The sequence below is a fragment of the Anser cygnoides genome, chromosome 4 (genome assembly GCF_040182565.1).
Source record: "Anser cygnoides isolate HZ-2024a breed goose chromosome 4, Taihu_goose_T2T_genome, whole genome shotgun sequence".
Classification (NCBI taxonomy): domain Eukaryota; kingdom Metazoa; phylum Chordata; class Aves; order Anseriformes; family Anatidae; genus Anser; species Anser cygnoides.
In genome coordinates, this window is record NC_089876.1 from 79,010,408 (window position 1) to 79,028,727 (window position 18,320).

General features: G+C 41.5%; 1 protein-coding gene across 4 annotated transcripts in view; it reads right to left on the bottom strand.

Moving 5' to 3' along the window:
- NDST4 (N-deacetylase and N-sulfotransferase 4) overlaps positions 1–18,320 on the bottom strand; it is a 155,556-nt gene that overhangs the window by 85,289 nt on the left and 51,947 nt on the right. For 3 of the 4 annotated variants that reach the window (XM_048066489.2, XM_048066491.2, XM_048066487.2), the window contains one exon: positions 16,134–16,891. The gene's annotated coding sequence lies outside the window, so the exon portion shown is untranslated. Of the gene's footprint in view, positions 1–16,133; positions 17,401–18,320 lie in introns of those variants that run through there. The other variant, XM_048066488.2, reaches the window with a different exon arrangement.

Consider the following 18,320-nt stretch of genomic DNA (forward strand, 5'->3'; position numbering starts at 1 on the left):
TTTTTATGGCTAAGTATTTGCAAAGGACTATCAAATTCTGTTTTTGACTGTGAAACTGATCAAGGCAAAGAAAAAGACATGAGAAACCTTTAGAGGACTTCTTTCTCCCCAGTTTCTATTCTGTAACTGGAGTGGCCAGTATTTTACTGCTCATTTAAAGACTGTCAATGATTAAAATTGCACATGGATTTTCCAAGTGAATGAGTAGGTTACTAAAACTGCAGGGTGCAGCAGTGCATGCTCCGTTTTCTGTTCTCCCAGGGATGAATGGAGGATTGTATGGGGCATGAGTAGTGTTGGAGTTGCTGAGCCATGAGGTATTTGTTCTGTGGCTGCTGGGTGGGCACATAAACGTGTGCATTGAATCAAGGCAACTCTCACTAAAGGATGGGGGCTTTGGGCTGTCCCTGCTGTACTGTGTGGCTCAAACTGGACTGCCTGGCCAGCTCAGAAGCACTTGTGTGCTTCTTGGTAGCCCTACCTAAATTCACAAAGAATTCCCAATGCTAACAATGAACCACGCAACTCAGAGGCAATTAAAGCTAACTAAACAAATAGCCCATGCTGCTCTATGGATTTTAAAAAGAATTAACATCTGTCTGAATTATTTATATTGTTTACCTATTGGAAGAATGTGAGCCTGTAAACAATGGATGATTTTTGAACTGCAAGGAGGAAGAAACTTTTTCACAGCATACACTTGTCAGTTGACATCTCCTTGTCTATTAACTTGAATTATAATTTTGAATTTTTATTCTGAAAACTACTCAATCTTTACATGAAAAACTATAAAAAGCTTGCAAGAAAGGTATTGAGGAAACTTGTCTACCAGTTAGAACTCTATGCCAGAGTCATAAAATATAAGGAAACTCTTGGTTGTGTCAGTTCAGGATTTAAAAAATAAAAGCAAAAAGCTTTACTGGTGCTCTAAATGTGTATATATATACTGCTCTCCTAGTATTAGAACTATACTGCTTTGGAGAGTTGATCGAGCAATGAACAATTGCTGAAGTAATTGTGAATTAAGAACTGTTTGTTTGTGAGAGACTTGCTCCTTCTCTGGCTGTTTAAGCAAAGGGAGTTGTTGCTGAGACCAGTTGTGACTTTGCCAGAATTCAGTTTTTATCTGCTTTACCTTTGTCAGTCAGAAGCTTGCTAGGAGATTCATATCTCTGTACTGTGGGCTACCCTGTCTGTGACACTGCTGTGTGTCACATGGCAATTAGCAAAAAAGGTGAGCAAGGTGGATAGCTTATATACGGAGAGAAATAAGAAGTGAGCAGAAGTAAGAAAAGGGCCCTGTATTTAGTAATATCTTATGTGTGAAGGGAAAAACATAAAAGAAATGCAGCAATCATTGGGAAGTTAAAACCATTCTGATAATTGTAAGAGAATTGCCGTATTGCCCCCCCACCCCCAATCCCTTTAGTGCTTCCCTCATCCTGCCCTTCTGTGTATACTTGTCAGGATCTCACTTCTTATTAAACCTCCAATTAAGATTTTATAAAAAGATAAAACCGGATCAAGTGAAGCATTCTCTGTGAGGCCATGCTTCAGTTTCAGTGACATTGATGAGTCACTCAGCCTGACTCTGAGGGTTTATCAGATCAGGAGAACTGCTCTCTGTGGGAAGGACAGCCTTGCTGGGCGTGTAATCTCCCCACAAAACAGCTAATTGCAACAAGCTTTGGTTTTCTTAGCATGAGAGATGCGGGTATCTTGAAACAATAATTAACCCCTCCCTGTCCCGGGACTTTGCATCTTCTCCTTTCATCACTAGAGGGCAATATTTTCTTGCTTTTTGCCAGACAGCACCTGCTTTCACCTGAACTCACAGAGCAAACAGCCCTGTGCTCATACTCTTTCCAGAAGGGCCTCAGAAATCATCGAGGCACACCAAACACTTTAATTAAGACACTTCTGTTCTTATATTTAATAAATATAGTAAAAATAAACAGGATTTCTGTTCTAAGAAATCTGCTGCTAAATCGCATTGAATACTTACCAAATGTCTCAGTCAACAGCTGTACCACAAGAGGAATTGCATGCAAGGAGACCTAAAATTGCACATTTTTCCTCACTGTTCTGTCTTGCTGGATCTCTTGTGTACTTGCATGGCAAGCTGTCACTTGAACCAGTTCTTCACTGTTACTATTGCTTTTATTGCTAAAATATGAAAAGCCCCTGACTTTATGCTAGACAAACGTTTATCCTACATTAGTTAATACAAATATCACTGCTAAAAATATCTCCTACTTATCTAGAATAGTTTGTAGTATCTAGTTATATAGAAGAGTACATCTGTTCAATGTGGATGTTATAGCAAGAACAAGTATTCACAATTATCTAGGTGCGCAATATTAAGATTGATAAGAAATTTGAACTTCCACATGGGAACCTGGAATTGGAGCAGATCCCCTTTTAAATTGTGCATTGTGTTTGAACTGCTCAGTTGAAGTGATTATATTGTTCAGTAAAAAAAAAAAGTGTGAAGTAATTAAAGTTTATGAAAATAAATCAGCTATATTAGCCATTAGTGGGACATTTTCCAAGGCATAATTGGAAGTTAAGTGCTGTTTGTGCCTTTGAAACTCTCCCCCATAAAGTTCAACAGCTTTATATTCACTCAGAAATTCAAACTTCTTTAGAGTGTATCTGTGCTGTATTAATTTGAAAACATGAAAATAGGCCATCTTTCGTAATTATCATTGCTAATGTAGTTTCATTCTAGAAACTGGTGTTTGAGGTCACTGGTCAGAATTCACTGGCTCTTCAGGGGCAAAATCTAGAGCCGGATACACTTGATCAAGGAATTCAGGTTACAATCATCCAGACTTGGCCCTTTAGTGGATTTCTGGCTTGTGTTTCGCAGACATCCTAGACATTTCTGTTGTACAGAAATGGTACAATTCTGTTGTGATGCCATAGCCATGTGCAGGAAGAGTAATTTTTTTTAAATTAAGGCAGCCAAAGGAAAACAGAAGTTTTTAAAAAATCTCTTCCTCTTTTCTAAATAGTACTTGCTGCTTCCCCATACAAATGCATTTGATTAAAGCATATTGATATTGAAGATGATTGGGAGATCAGGGCTCAAGAGCTGAAAAATGGTAGCACTGTAGTGAAAAGAAACAACCTCTTATTAACACCATGTGCTAGCACTGCATCAGGAATTAAAGCTGACTCTCTCATGGCCCAGTTTCTGAATATGGACATTCTCAAAGTGCACTGTAATTTTTAATAAGCATCTCGACCAAACTGGGTGCAACTAGTTGATAGGGAAACATAGACATTGCGGAATGCAGCTACATATTGCAAAATCAGTTAGCTATTAATTGCTAATGAGGGATCACTGTAGTAATGAAGTTATTGCTTGGATGAATAAAAACAACTTGATTAAGAATGAGGGTTGCTGCCTTGCATCATCAGGAGAGAGATGTGATACGTGAGTGGCCTGGTGCAGGCATGAGGACAGCAGCAGGTATCTGATGTCGGGCTGCCAGCCTGGGCAAAGGGCAGGGAGAGCACTACTTCACAGGGCTATCAGCTTGTATCCTGTCCTTGTAGCTAGGCTAAGGATCTAGCTGGCTTATGAAAAGCGGAAATCTTGGTTAACACCAAATAAACGGTTATTTTTATCCATGCTGTTGATCAATTGAATAGGCTTCACATCTGTAACAGGTTAAAAGTGTGTTTCTGACTACAGGCTTATGTAGAGGAGCAGTGCACTCGATGCAATATGGTAATTTCTGGCTGCCTCTTTGTGCCAGTGCAATGCTGCGTGCAACGCTCTGTGGGTAACTCATCTGGAAACAGGCTGGGATCTCCTCTCATCGTATTCCAGTATAAATCAGAAGTCATTATGTTTTTATTTTCTATATATAAAACTTCCCTTTAGGCTAAAAAATTAATGTAAACTCTTTCTTCCTTTCCTTCCTTTCCAAGCTTATACGACTGCTGCCATTTGTTAGCAGCCTAATGATCCATAATACCGACTTACTACTCCTTACGTGTGACTGCTCATTCAACACAGAAACAAGAATACTGATTTGAGTGAAAAATGACTCTTGTTGACCATTAGCAAAATGTAGGGTTTCTATTCACTGTGGAGAGAGAATAGACTTTTTTTCTTGGATTTCCAAGAGACTTCTTGCTAAGTTCATGAAACTTGGGTTCTTGAAAGATAATTTTTCAAGCTTAATCAAGTTACAACATGTTTTCTGTGACCTCTTAGCTCATACATGCGTTGATGCTGGCTGCTCTTGGCTTATCATATGTCTGTACAAAATGTTTTCACCTGAGGTAGGGACAGCTCAGCTGGCAAAAGGTGGTGCAGTTCTGACTTTGTTCTAACTCTGACAATCTCTGAGTGGAGAGGCTGCCCTACCTAGCACCTTCATCTCTTTTGTTTGGTTTCAATTCAAAATCATCTGTAAGTTTTTTTCATTATTTTCAGAAGTATTTGATCAGTCTATTAAGACAGCGAGGCTCTCAAGGTCTCAGGGGTACCTCAGGGTGTTTCTGGGCCCAGGCTCCCTCAGGCCGCATGTGCTGTGTGTGTAGGCCTCTGGTGGCTGGTCTGCTGAGAGGGCCATGCAGGGGCTGGGTGGAGCCAGCTAAAATGGCAGAAGTGGTGTGGAAGAAGGCCTTAGGTAGGATTTGGTGGTTGGCGCATGAGAAGGGACACGTGCTCCACCGGTCAGCTGGCTGCAGTCAGCTCTGCTTGCCTGCAGGCTGGGTCTGCGGCCTTGGACTGTGGGGCGTGCCTGGTGGTAGTCGCTGAGATGGTGGTCCGCCTCAGGAAGAGGTGGAGAGACTGTGAAGCATCTGGGAGTCCAAGAGTGTAATACATCAGTGGTGCTCTGCCCTCGCTGGTATGCACAAACTGGCCTGGCGTAGACATGACTAAGGCAGGTCTGGTGTCTGATCTGCATCAGGATAAAGGCAGCATCTGGAGGGGCACCAAGGAGAGGAAGGAAACTAGTACTACACAGAGTTGTAAAAGGAGCCCCTGTTCGTTCACTCAGCTTCCATTAGAGAACAGATATGAGGCTCTGGGTGTGGTAGATGAGGGGTGTGAAGAGGTGTAAGAAGAGGTATCCATGCAAGTTCTCCTACCAAGGCCCAAATCAACAGGCTCCCTCCTCCCCTCCTCATAGCAAGTAAAGCAACAAGACCGGCACTGTGAAGAAACAGCAGCAAATTACATTCTCAGGTGACTCCCTCCTGAAGGGAATGGAGACTTCCATTCTTCTCCATTCAGACCTTCTGCAGACCAAGCCTTCTTCACAGAGAACGTTGCTACCTCCCCAGGGCTCAGATTGGAGAAGTCAACAAGTAAGATTTTGAGTTTAGTACAGCCTTTAGATTATTACCTACTCCTGATCTTTTATGTGGGAGCCAATGAAGTCATGACAAGAAGTCTGAGGTTAGTCAAAGATTTCAAGACACTGGAAAGATAGCTAAAGGGTTCACTAGCACAGGTAGTATTTTCCTCAGTTCTCACTGTAATGGGAAGAGACAGGGAAAGAACCAGGTGAGCCCAGGTCATTACTGCCTGGCTTCAACTTCCAAGATGTTGAATGTAATATTTCATGATATTCCCAGTTTACAAGTGTAAATGCCAAGTTCTGCACCTGGGAGGGTGTAATGCTGGACACAGGTAAAGACTGGGAGATGAGTGGCTGGAGAGCAGCCATGTGGAGAGCTGCTCTCCTTGAGGGTGGTAGTTGACAGTAGGCTCTATGAATCAGCAGTGTACCCTAGATGCCAAGAGGGCAAATCACAGTTTGGGGGTGCATTAAACACAGCATAGCCAGATGGTCAAAAGAGGTGGTTTTTCCACTATATCTAGCTTTGGAGTTGCCTCACCTTGAGTATTTTGTGCAGTTCTGGGCTCCACGACATAAAAAGGATGCTAAGATATCTGAAAGTGTCCAGAGGAGGGCAACAAAGCTGGTTTTAAAAAAAAAAAAAAAGCTGGAAGGCATGTCCTGTGAGGAGAGGCTGAGGACAGTTGGGTTGTCTAGTCTGGAAAAAAGGAGGATGAGAGGCAACCTCACTGCTCTCTGCAACTTCCTGAAGAGGGGACATGGAGACAGAGGTGCTGATCTCTTCTTGGTAACCGATGGTAGAAGGCATGGGAATGGCACAAAGCTGCACCAGACCAGCTGTTAGGAAAAGTGTCTTTGCCCTGAGGGTGACCAAACACTGGAACAGGCTTCCTGAGTAATATACTTTAACTTTTGGGTAGCCCTGAAGTGGTCAGCCAGTTGGACTTGATGATCTTCATAGGTCCCTTCCAATTGAACTATTCAAATTATAGCGCACCTATAATATTGTGTGATTCCAGAAAGCAAAATGACGGTCAGAGGTTGAAGTGGATAATCAGTGAACGCAAAGCAAAGATCTTGAAATACCTCAGCATATGCACTGAGTGAAAGCTAGCATGATCTTATGCATGAAAGAATACTTGGAAACCAGCTATTTGACCCTTCTGACTTCCAAGGTTCTTTGACTTTAAACTTTATTGGGTGAATTCAGAACTTGAAGCTTTGAAGAAAAAAATGCTCCCTGGCTGAAGGGCAGTTGTAAGCCTATTTGAAGATAGTTTTACACATACATATTCTCACATGTGTGCACATATGCAAACACCTCTTACCACATATACATGGTAGCTGGGAAATGTGGTATAAAGAAATGCTTAGGGAGTCTCTTAACTCTTGTCTTGATAAAGTAGATAACATCTGACAGATGCAAACTAATTCATGCAAAGCTAACATTTGGTCTCACTCTAGGACCAATAAAATGTTGGTTTATTTTTGTAATGCTTAGTGTTGTTGAGTGTGATTTGAAGCATATTAATTGAGAGATTTTATTTATTTTGGTGCTTTACTTGTCTTTTTACTAAGTAGGGGAATTGTGATTAGAGAGAGCCTGGTAATAATCATCATCTCTACTCCTTCCTTTTATGCTTTTGAAGTTGTGCAGATAGCCACTGCTGACTCGCCCCAAGTTCCACCTTCTTTAACATATACGGTAGCTGTACTGTCATAACATAAAAACAGACATATTTTGTTCTCATTAATGTATGATCCGAAGTTGCTGACTTGCCAAGTGTTTTTTCTTAAAGCTACTAGTCTAAAAATTATCAATAACCTCTGCTAATGAGACCTCCCACAAAGATATTCTATGTGAATCAGTGGGACACTTTTACAAATGTGCGCTAGTGAGACTATAAGGATGGATTGTTCTTTTGGCAAATCTTCCCTCATAGAATTTTTGTCTCCTTTGATTCTCCAGCCCATGTGTAACATCTCATGTTGCTTAACTCCTGCTAGGAATTTCTATTCCAGGACTTACCCCAACCTCACTTCTGGCAAATGTTGCCCTGTGTTCAGCCTTGGCCCTGACTCATTAACTTTCAGCAGTCTAACAGTTTGGACCACCCAGAAATGCACATGAATATCTTATGTGTGATGTTTCAATGACCTGTTTTAGAACATATGTGGTTGCAATGTTTCTTTAAACTCTATTTTTCATGAGTGTCTGGTATGAAAGCTCCTAGAAATCAGTGATATAATTATGGTCTTTGGAGAACTATAGGGTATGAAGGGGGGGAACATACGTTTCCTGTTTCTTGACAGAGTAGCGCTGATCACCGTTGCAATAAGTATGTCTTAATGACCAGGTACACATCTTGTTCAGTTCTAAAAATGTCACATTGATATAATAATATATCACTATATCATAATATACGAAAATATACATAGTATTTTGATGTTATCCATCTGAAAACCTTAGATATGTGGTAAGACCTCATTTAAAAAAAAAAAAAAAAAGAATTCTCCTTGACTTCTCTGACATCTATTGGTCTTGCTTGATTAGTGGTAATAATGTGCATCCCTTCTCACCAGTAATTTACCAAAAATTCAAAACAAAAATATCATTATTCTTGGGTACAGGCCTGACTTATCCAAGGTCATTTGGCAGACCCATGGCTGAGCTGGAAACAATAGCCACTTGCTCTTGCATAATGCTATTCTTCAACTGATAGTTTGTCTTTAACAACCCATGTGAGATCTGTAGAAAAGTAACTGTACTGCCAAGGGTGAAAACGAAGATTTTGAGATACAGACTGAATGTCAGAAGCTTACTGCTTAAGCCACGATGGCAGAGCCAAAATGTCATGGCAGAAAGTTGTGGCTGAAAATGGAGCAGATGTTTCTATGTTCCAAAATTGTATGTGACCTACAGGATCAAGTTCTGGGAGTTGATTCTTGCTTTCCAGTGGGATTAATAGAGAATACAGGTGTAATGAACATCCTGTGATTGCGCTGGACCTTCTGAATGAAGCTGATGAATAACAGCAGGCTTTAAGTGTTTCCCTAAGACAGCCTGCAAAACATTTCTCCTGACCTGATGCAGCAAATCTGATCTCGCTTGGTTAATGGCTCTTCATCGCTTTTTCAATTCATAGTTTAATGCCTCGATGAAAGCCGATTTGAATTCATTTAAGTTTTCATATAAAACTTTTGTGAGATATTGTATCAGATGTTTTATTACGGTCCATCTATTCTGTTACCATTGTCTACTTTTATAAGGCTGTCAATTAGCAATGCAGTTTCAACAGAATGATTTGTGCTTTGAATTCAGCCGAGACACAATATTTGTGCAATATAATGGCTGCCTAACTAGAACTCCTTAAAGTCAATCAATGCAATAATCAAACTCTGCACAGTTTGTTTGATAGGTTATGAAAGTTAAGACATAAACAATATTTTAAAAAATATTTTTCTATAATTCTATAATATTCTAAGTAACTGCAGGTCTGTATTTTGAAAATTTGCCAAAGATCATAAATTTGCTGGTTAGCTATTGAAACTTTAGTTTTTGGAGGCTTCCTCCACAAAATAGATCAAAATTTCCCTTCTTAACAAAGAAAGAGTCACTTTGTCTACTTGGTGTAGTCACAGGCTCTGACTAGCTTACTAGAATATGAAGTTTTTAGCCTTTGTATATTTTTTTCATACTTAATGCTTGCCCACGTTTTCTGTTTTCTTATTGCTGTAATGGGACCTAGAAACATTGTCTTTCATATAGACAATTAAAATGTCTTGACCCTCATATCAATGACAAGATTTCACTAAACGTTTTGTGGTGCCTGTATGCTGTCACAGGCACTAGTTTTGAGAAAGTCTGATGTGGTCACATCTGTGCTAGGTACAGGGAGGCCACTAACTTATTTTAGGAAGACTACTGCTGTCACATAGTAATGATCTGTTACTCACTGCAAAGGAAGTCTATTTAAACCCAGATAACAAAGACTTTGTACATAAATCCTTAGAGCAGCAAGTTTACCATGTGAAATTTAATCAGTGGTTTATTCTAAGTTTATTCAAGCCAGGTTCCAGGCAGGTAGAGGCAGTTTTCAATCTCCAGTTACATTAATAACAGCTTCCTATATTTATTCTTTACATAAATTCTATTGGAGTTCCCTTTCCCCATCTTTCTCCTCGCTGGCTGAAGGGTTTTGTTATTATTGAGAGGATTTAGTAGAAAATAGGTAGCATGGTCAGTGAGCTGGAGCAAAAGCAAATCTTTCCTGGAAGATCACTGAAGTAGTAGTGCAAGGATATGTGTAGCCAGGGTCCCTCCTTGCACCTCCCAGATGGCTGAAAGTCTGGATCTGGTCCCAGCAGCCTCTGAGAGCAAATGTGTGGATGAGAGCATCATCTAAGCCATTGGCACTGGCCAGAGGTGTGCAGGCTAATGTGGGTAACCAAGAGTCTGAAGATTTTGGTTCTTTTAAGCTTTTTAAACTCTTTTGAAGTTGAGAGATCATTTTTTTTTGGGAACCAGTTATGGCTGCACTTATTACTGTTGTCAGTAAAACTAATCTAGATAGAGAAACTTCACATACTAAAAGTATTACAATGCCCAACAGACTGTTTTTCGCTTCAATGTGTTTAAGTAATTCAGACATTGCCAAGGAAGTCTTATGGAAGATGTTAATACAGATTCAACTTCAAAAAAAATCTTGAAATGATTGCATAGGTGGTGTTTGCATATGAAGAAGGAAAACGTGATGGGAGGACAAGACTCAGAAGCTGAAGTGTTGAATTCTGTCTTTGCCACCGGTATCATGTATTGCCCCCTGCGGCTTTTTCAGTAATTCAGCTTTCCCACCTATTAGCTTGCAAAATTTTCTAAGATGATTCATGTCTGTTTCAAATGTATAGAGTAATTATTACAGACAGTTCATTTAGGAAACCCAGGGCAGAATTTGTACTTTCAGGTGTACGTGCCAGTGAATTACAGTGCTTGCTTCCTTTACCTTATTATTATTTGTACCCTGACTTAATTTCCCGGTTTCTTTCATTGTTTGGTGGTACTTCTGAGAGAAGCCACTTTCAGTCAAGTGGAAGAGCTCTTTTGAGATTTCTGTTGTCGTCTGTAACCTATAGATACTGTTTTTCTTCTGGTTCGAAACAGAAACAAACGTTTTCTTTCAAACAAGCTATTCTTTGTTTTGTCTAGATAAAGTTGAATTTAGAAATGCCACTGGTAGGATAAGGGTCCTACTTGGGAATTCAAGGGATTTTTTTGTTGAGTCACACTAAGCTCACAAACTGGAACTAGAACTAATACCATTAGAGTTATTTGATAGAATACAGAGGCTTTGACTAACCTGTTTTGTGAAAAATCTCTGCTTATCAAACTACTGAGTCATTAACTTATTTTTGGAGGAGAAAAGGACAATTCAACAACAACAGAAAATCCAACCAGTAATGTAAATCTTTCTACCTGAATATACTGCCACAGCACCAGGCTAGGATTACAGTTCTGTTCCTTTATCTATTTTCTTTTATGGATTGGGCTTTCCAGTATGTATCTCCAGGATGCATCTTGAAAGAAGAAATCCAGCCTGGCACTTTGAAAGGGACTTCCCTTATGAAAGGGACTTTTGAGCCAACAAAATCACGTCCTGAATGTAAGTTTTGCATGAAAAAAATATTTTCCATGAAGGAGAAAGTGCTTTCTGAGCTGCTTTTAGTTAAAAATCTGAATATGTGGAAGGACTGCTGCTGACTCATGCTGGCATGTAGATGTCCCTATCTCCAGACCTGATAAGGAGTTGGTCTTGTTAGTGTCTGAGTTTAAGCTGGGGCCTGGACACAGTATTTTGATGCACACAATGCTGGCTTCGCAGACAGCGCATACCATGGAAATACCCTGATCTTTAATTGTGATTTTTTTCTGGTACAAATTGAACTACATGCACCCCTACAGGTAATTTAGAAACAGTGAGATATGGGGAAACAAGACTCAGATGGTATTGTTAGTAGACGTTCTGGAATCACTGCTTTAGTCAGCAACAAGTTAGACCCTAGGATTGAGGAAAGGTTGGTATATCAACTCAAAATGCACCTGGACCCTTAGCTGCTGATGGTATTTATTGGCTTTTACAGTGCCTTGTGCACTAAGGGATTGCAAACTGTGCACACCTTTGGTCCTACTATTGACAGTGCAATAGTATTGGGTAGAACAGTGAAACCATTTAAAGTGTCACAACAAACTAATAATGAATTAAAATGCCCTAGCTCATTACGCCAGTGATTTAGGTAAGCAGAATGTAGGTAGCCTGGCACAAATATCAAGGTAGATGGTTCTATGTTTTTATTAAAAAATAAAAAATCACAAAACTGAAGGCTTTCAAATCAAAAGCAACCAGTAAGTTTAATTCCTGTATCTCACCCAGAAACCCAGACACTACTACATTTTCCTATTAGGTCTAAAAAATTCTATGAAACACTGACCACCTGCCTTCCCCTCTGTGGTTTAGGGGGTGATAAATGTCCGAATGAGGAAAAATAAATTAATTCAAAGAATACCGTGAAGCTCTGGAGCTCAAGCTCTGTCCTTTTCACAAAACATGGGTCCCATGTACAAGGAAAGGATGGTGGATAAAGCATCCCCTAAACTAGAACATAGGTGGGTGCGTATTTCATGACAGACTGTTTTAACTTTCCAAACAGTAGCCTCTTTTATGACCAGCAGCTGCTATTAATTATTTAGCAGAACACTTAGTTATACACTAAAAGCTAAATGCGGTCCTTTCAGTGACAGCCTGGCGGAGTGCAGGTTGAAATCTGGAGCTGTGGATAGTCCTTCAGGAGGATGTGTCTCATGCAGTTTTGCTCAGGGAAGAATCCCTTCGCCATCTGCTGTGTCTCTCTGGTGATGTATAAGCACGGGAGATTAAAACCCAGCCATTAGTAAAACTCTATAGCTGCAGGTGCAACTGGGTGGCTGATGCTTGTCTCATCTTGTGACCGCTTAGGGACAAAGTTGCACAATTGTCCTGCCTGAAATTCTCTAAAACTAACCTTGCTGGTGGCCCAGCTGGGTGCAAAAGCACGTGCTCACTAAGTTTGGCTATACTGTGGTCTGGGACAAATGCTTCAGCAGCTATATGTAAACATTTTGAAGCTGCTGTCTACATTACGCTGTCGGTATTGGGGCTGCCCTTCAGACTTCAGAATACCTTGTTGTAGCAGGCTTTGAGGGAGGGAAGAAACTTGTGTGACAAACACCGTGTGATGTGAGGGAGGTAAAAGGAAGACTTAGGTCACGAGAAACAAACCAGAAATTCAGCAGGCTTTCTCCTAGTCAAGCAAGTAAGTTGAGTACAGCTTTTATTTCATCTCCCAGGTAAGAAGAGGGAGCCCCTTTCTTCTTGCTATTTTTTTTCATAAAAGAAGCCCATCCTGCTCTGACTTCTCTATTTGCTCTAGTTCCCCAAAAGACATCCCTGCAGCATTGGAGGGAGGATTAATTTCCTCCAATTGCCTGCACTTGGGGAAAGCAGCTGTGACCCTTCCTGTAGCCAGAGAGAAGGAAATGGGTTTTAATACTTCTTTGCTCCTTGCAGATCAAGTTTAAAACATCTTATCACAATATATTACTTCTGGTGCCAATGTGTTTTCTTCATCCAATACTGACATGGTTTCTACACTGTTGTGCTGTTACCATGTGATTCTGGTAGCATTACTGTTTAGGTAAAATATTATTCATTTTCTATAGCAACTGTTAATTTCAGAAGAATCTGTGATTTCATTGTAATAATTATTACTGACAGTAGTTGTAATAAATGTTTTGGATTGACGTGCATAGCTTTCATTTTCTTCCAGCAGCTGATTTTTTTTATAGTTCAAACAATTTTTTAAATTTAAATGTTGACATAGATAAAATAAATTCCTTATTTATTTTGCATTCTTCTGCTTGGCTTCCACTCCATGAAGGGCATAACTTTAACATCTCAACAGGAGAAAAGAGCCTTGTTGCTGTGATATGACTATTCTTCTGTCTTTCTTGAAATGTGAGACAAGACACTTTAATGCTCCAAGCAAACTCTAGCACAGAGACAATCCTCCTCCTCCTCCTCCTCCTCCTCCTGTAGCGCAGCCCCTGGGTGCTGGCTCCTTGCTCTGCTCCATCTGCTCTGGTCCTCAGCTTCCTCCCAGGCCTGAGAAGAAGGGCTCTGTTTGGCCGCCACCTTACACTCTACTCCTCGATCCTTGCAGGCTGTTTCACAATAGGGCTCCCCTCACCTTGGGAAGTGTGGAGAGCCCTCAGCTCATCTTTAGGTCCGTGCTCTGTTCCTGATATGACTCCACAGGCTGGGGAAATCACATCTTTCCGCACAACGCAGAGTTACCTTTTCCTTCGGTCACCCAGACCCCAGCCTGACGTGCTTTGCTGCTCATAGTCTAGTGTTTGTTTTGCTTGGAAAGGTCCCTTTACAGGTGTGGAGAGCAGTTTCTTGGATGTGCCTAAAATGCTGAAGCATTATTAAAGCTTTGCAAAGCAAACGTCTGTGTATACATGCAGCTGAAGCTCAGCCAGCCCTATAGACATAAGGGCTTGCAAATCAAAATTGTTTGTGGGCTAAATCAGATTTGGAACAGAATGATTTTATTATTATTTTTTTGGTTAAAAGATTTCCTCTTTTATTGCTTGTGGAAAAATAAAATGAGAAACTTTTATTTCTGGTGGATAAGGTTAAATGTCACTTTTTTTCTGTTTATCTGAAAACAGTCATGACTTGCTGGTAACTTATCAGCATTTTCTTTGATCAATATTGCCCAGAGTTTGTAATATGTGGCCATGTTTTCCTTAAGCTGTCTAAGAATTCCTGTATAGTAAGGCTTCAAAAAATAATCTTTACTATTAGCATATTTCCTGTCCCCCCACTCATACTGAATGATAGTTGAACTCCAGAGCTCATGATTCCCTGCATGCTGCCAAAACAGCTGTGATCAGTGCCACTACAAAGAGCAATGTAACAGCTATCACAGCCTCTAGACATCCATAAAGTTTTAATATGACTTCCAGAACTTTATAGTGTGAGTTAACAAGGTGTTCAGGCAGAAGTGTCTATATACTTATATATACATGCAGGTGGCCAGTGACTCAAGCATAATGCTCTATGCTTAAAGCTAATACTTCTGATAAGATCTACTCCCATAAAGAGGAAGATAGAGCATCATCCCTCTAGCCTCACAGAAAACAGTGGTGTCAACAAGAAATCAAGCTACTCCTGCTTTCATTTCTGAGGCTTTCAGATACAAGGCATTTATTATGAATCAAAAATGGCCCAGCTCTGAGGCTCAAAAAGCCTGAAACACAGTCTTAAACTTCTGCATGGAGCAATGCCATTAGGCATATCTAATCTAATTGAGCTTGTCATATTATTTGGATTGATAAGGTTCAGAAGAAAACTGAAAGCCAAGAATTTCCTTAGTTAAATGCAACTTGGCATTTTCCCCCGCGCTCTTCTTTAGAGCAGCATTTCAGAAAGCAAATCAGACAGTGCAGCTTGGCTGATGGTAAAATGTGCATGATGAAAGTATGCAGACATGATAGGGCAAGACAGGGAAGCACCTGGCAGCATTGCCAACTGTGTAAACTTTATGAGCAAGGAGACTCTGATATTATTCCCCAAGCTGAACATCTTTTAGCAGAAGGATCATCATTTAAACAATGCTGAAGAAACTAGATGAAAATTACTGAATGCTATTTTTCTTTGGCTGTGATAACCTTCGGACTAATGAAGTAGAAAAGGCAGAATAAGCTGCTACACAGGATAGGCCAAATTCTGAAACGTTTATAGACAGTGAGGGAGAGTCTGCTCAATGGGATTAGGAGCTGCAAAAGTTGGTTTAAAAGAAAAAAAGTAAATTCCCCAGGGAAAAGAGAATTAAGGATCATGGCTTCTGTATGTATGTATGGTTACATTAGGGTAGCGCTTGTAGAGAGAGACTTACTTAGCCAGCTCTAAACAATTCTCCTTTGAATGTTTATTCCCAGCGGCGATGACTTGGAGTCGGTGTGTCAGCTGTAAGATAAAAGCGCTGGGTTGCCTCTGTGGTCTGACTGTAGTAATCTGAGGAATAAATGCTGATTTCTTTGCTTTACCTCTTTCTGCCTGACATATTCCCTGCTTCCATGCCACAAATGATCATGCTGTTTTAAAAAATGTTGCTGATGGATGTTGTTTGGAAACCAAACTGCTGGAACAGAGCAGACCTCCATGTCTTGGCTTCCTCACAGTACAGTTACTCTTACTTTAAATAGTGCATGTTTACTACGTACCCATAGTAAGCTTTCACATTGTCATTTTAATGCACTTGTTTTGCTTAACTTTGACTGCTAGATGGTAGCAAACAAAAGCAGACTGTATGGAGCAGACTAAAGAACTACAACCTTATTTTTCTTTTTCCCTGTCACCTAACTTCCAGTGCTCTAACTTTGGTGCTCTTTCACATATTTTGGCAGACGACTATTTCCCCTCAGTGTACATCCATCTATTTACATCCAGGGCACTTGCATGCGAACAGGGCAAAGACCGCAAACTTTGGAAAAAAATCCTTTGAATGCCAGGCTGTAGGCAGCTTTCTGAAGTACTCGCTGTACACAAATAGGTTCTAGGCAGACTATTTAGACTTTGTAGGTATCATACCTGTTCAAGAGCTGGAATCTGAGTACATGTACTGTCTGTACAGTAGCACCAACACGCACCCAGAAGTACAGGCTAACGTAGCAATACGTGCAGAAGCTGAAGAATAGCTTACCTAGAGAAGAATTTCCTTTCCTAGTGTGCAGGAAAGAGACATCTGCTATTCAAATCTGCTCCCATGGCTCCAGGTAAGCTAGAGAGAGTTTGCGATTGATAGCTGCTGTCTGAGCGGCATCCCGGGAAGGCTCCTCTTGCTCCAGCCCCAGAAACTGAACTCTGCCGGCACAGTCACATCTCTACACACAGGCTGTCCTCTTCCAAACAAGCGGCCAGCTGGAATGATTCAAACCTCTGCTCAGCGCACCGTTAAAACGCAGCTTCCTTCTCGGACGCGGGGATTACACCAGGGAGCAGCCGGAGCGCAGCAAAAAGGCTGCGAGAACTCTTGCACCACCCGAACCCCGGCCGCTCCGGTTACTGGTGCCGGTGCCGCTGCCGCCGCCGCGCCTCCTGTTTGCTGTAGCCAGCCTCCCTCGCCCTCACATCTCCACGAGTAGCGAGGTGGCTTCGCGGGGCGGTGATTGGCAGCAGCAGCCAATTCCTCCCGCTGATCACCCCCGAGGCTTCCAAGGACTCGGAGCTGCTCTGATGTCACGCCGCCGGGGGGGAGGCTTCACGCCAGGCTGCCGCGACGGAGGCTAATTCGGAGGTGAGCTGCGTCCCCCCCGCACCGCCGCGACGGATTAGATGCTCCGGGAGGATTTGCACGGTCTGTCATTGTGCAGTTGGACCACCTCTCCTCCCGCCCAAAATGCAGGAGGAAAATGCCGCTCGCCGCTTCCGATTTCGCAGCCGGAGCTTGCAGCTGAAAGCCTGGGAAAAAAGGAAAAGTTGAAGGAGTCATTTTGCTGGAAGGACGGGGAGTGCTCCAGGCGAGTGTGTGAGGGGAACCCCGGCACCCCCACCCCATCCCCAAATGCTAAAGGAGGCTCCAGAAAATCACAGTACCACAAGGCTTCTTGGTTCATACTCTTGCTGGGTCACTGATAAGATCACCTGGCACAACAATGGTTGTTTTTCATGCAACAGTGTAGCACGATCAAAATCAAGGAAAGGTCACCCAGCAAGCCGGTTACAAATGATCTCACTGATACTACCTTTGGGTGGATTCCAGCAAACTAGTGGCACTTGAAGGTGCAAAGCATTTTTTCCTAATGTATGCAACGCAAATTCCACCTATTTGTTGCATAATTTCTTGTTAAAATACTTTATCTCTTCCAGCTAAAGCTTAAACCTACACCCCCAGCCAAGACACAGGATTGTTATGCAACTTTCTAGAGTGAAATTATATTATAGAGGAAAACCTGAGCACTTCCTATGTTAAAAGAAATTAGATTTGATACCAATCTAATTTTCAATTTTTGCCAGCTTGACACCTTTCACTCCAGAACTGTTCTTTGTGTGGTACACCTCAGAATTGAAATTCAGCCAATTCTGTGCAACAAATGCGAGGAGAAAATAGTTTTGTTCAAGGAGACTGGAACAAACCCATTCTGAGATGATGAATGATGCTGTAAACTCAGATTTGAATCATAGGAGGGTCAGCTCAACCTTTCATGTTTCCAAAATAGTGTAAATAAATGGTGTTCCATGAATTTTACCATTTACATCCTTCAGCTAGGACCTTCTGCATGAAGAACTATTTACTCTGTGTGAATATCCAAGTTTCAAAGATGGTAGCTACCCCTGACTGTGGACTAATTTATTCCTTATGGCTAAACTAGAAACTGAGGGAAAATTAAAATTCAAAGTATGTCTGAGTCATTTCCTGCGATTTCTAATTACAAAGCACTCACTGGGGTCTTTTTAAAATTCCTCACACCTATGGCTGACTCTGGATTTGGGATTTATTTTCCAAATTATTGTTGGGAAGGTCAGGGGTTGGGTTCCTATGAGACCTGGCTGGTGAGCAGGTGCCTCCTTGTATCCTGTGTGAACACTGAAACTTCAGCCAGGCAGTAAACCAAGATCTCTGATTCAAGTTAGGGATTCTTTTGCCAGCATAAGGAGTTGTGGTGCAATGGGGTGAAACCCACAGAAAAGTGGGAAATTCCTATTACTCATCCCACTGCCACAGTTGCATGAGAAGAAAGCCTGGTGATGTTTATTCCTCTTGCTGCTGGGCTCTCAGCTGCGCTCAGAGCATCAGAGGCATCTCCGTGAGCGGGCAGGCTTTGCTGCGGGCACAGATGCGTGTCAGGATGGCTGCCAGCTGCTGCCAGGTGTGGCGGGAGCAGCGGTC